We start from the raw sequence: 229 nt of genomic DNA on the forward strand, positions 1-229 counted from the left end.
GCTGGGGTGTACATGTATACAAACTCCTGGGTGGCGTAGAAGCAGCTGAAACGCTGTAGGGAGCTTATTAGTTAAGAGGCAATTGAGACGTTTCTCTTATTCTTCACGTTAGGGGGAGGATCATATGGCATATTTTGCAGCTTACCTCTGCCGGTTTATAGGCCATATATATATATATATATATATATATATATATATATATATATATATATATATATATATATATATA

This window comes from Eimeria mitis, genomic scaffold (genome assembly GCF_000499745.2).
Source record: "Eimeria mitis Houghton genomic scaffold, Emh_scaff2025, whole genome shotgun sequence".
Taxonomy (NCBI): Eukaryota; Apicomplexa; class Conoidasida; order Eucoccidiorida; family Eimeriidae; genus Eimeria; species Eimeria mitis.